This window comes from Choloepus didactylus, chromosome X, assembly GCF_015220235.1.
Source record: "Choloepus didactylus isolate mChoDid1 chromosome X, mChoDid1.pri, whole genome shotgun sequence".
In the NCBI taxonomy this organism is placed as follows: domain Eukaryota; kingdom Metazoa; phylum Chordata; class Mammalia; order Pilosa; family Megalonychidae; genus Choloepus; species Choloepus didactylus.
Window position 1 is genome coordinate 55,553,882 of NC_051334.1, and position 1,213 is coordinate 55,555,094.

The following is a 1,213-nucleotide window of genomic DNA, read 5'->3' on the forward strand; positions in this document are numbered from 1 at the left end:
CGGAACTTCTCCACAGCCGGGTCTGCGCGAGCGCTCGCTGATTGGCCAAGGGAGGGTGGGCGGGGCGGAGGGGAGCCGTGGGGCGGGGCCCAGGAGGCGGGCCTTCCGGCGTGGGAGAGGTTGGGACTTGCGTCTGCTGCCTTGGGACCTTAGGACTGTCCTTGAGTTACTTCGCCTGGGGAAAGAAGACGGTAGCAGAGGCGCAAAACCACCACAGGCTCCGCCCTACTTCCTATGTGGCCTTTTGGCAGACTGCCAGCCCCGCGGGGCGCTTGAGAGTGCGTTCCTTTCTCTTCAGAAAAGGCCTCCATTTAAGTATAAACATAGCAGAGGCGCATGTGTAAACATATGCCAGACTCTGTAAAAACAAAATAAGCCCAATTTTTCCACCAGAAGAGGAGTGAACATGATGTTTTTAAGGTCAGAGCCCTAATGCAATGACTTTTCAAAGCCTCTTTGTATACACTCTTATGTACCACATGCACACAACCGAGGTTCATATGTGTATGTCGTAGCACCTGACCATCTGTAAAACCAGAGTGAAAATTTCACGTCCATGACTTGGGGCTAAAGTAGAGAATAACCCATAGTATAACCAAGGTTTCCCATCTGAGAATTATACTGCAGAGAGCAGTACACTCAGAGGTGGTGTGGTCATGGTGATTTTCAGACAGTAAACCAATAATGGCCGATATCAGCCTGTGAATGTAGTAGAAGGTGCTGATGACAGTAGAAATGGATTTAAGGGAAATGTAGCTTCCTTCTAAGTTCAGGTAGGAGCATAAACTCTTTTAGAGCCACACAAAAGATAAGTGCACCTGACTGATAAAACTATGCTAAAGTATTCTAAATGGCTTTCTGAGAATTTAACTCTCCAATTTGAATATATATATATATTAAAAAATCTCAGGCATTTTTAAAATTACAGAATCTACAGCTAAGATTATCTATCTTGCCAAGAGTTTTTAAATCAATTTCATCATCTATAGAAAGAATTTCATATAAAGGGAACATATTTTAAATAGAAGAAAATTGGAAATTTTGTAATTTAAGTTATCAAGTAAAAGGACACAAAGTACAGTGACTACTGACATAATCTAAAATAACTGCAAATGTAAACACTAGAAACTTAAGCTTCCTGAAATGACACGACAAAAAAAATGCATAAGCAAGTGGATAGGAAGTTAGCTTAGTCTATTTCTCCTTCTGCAGT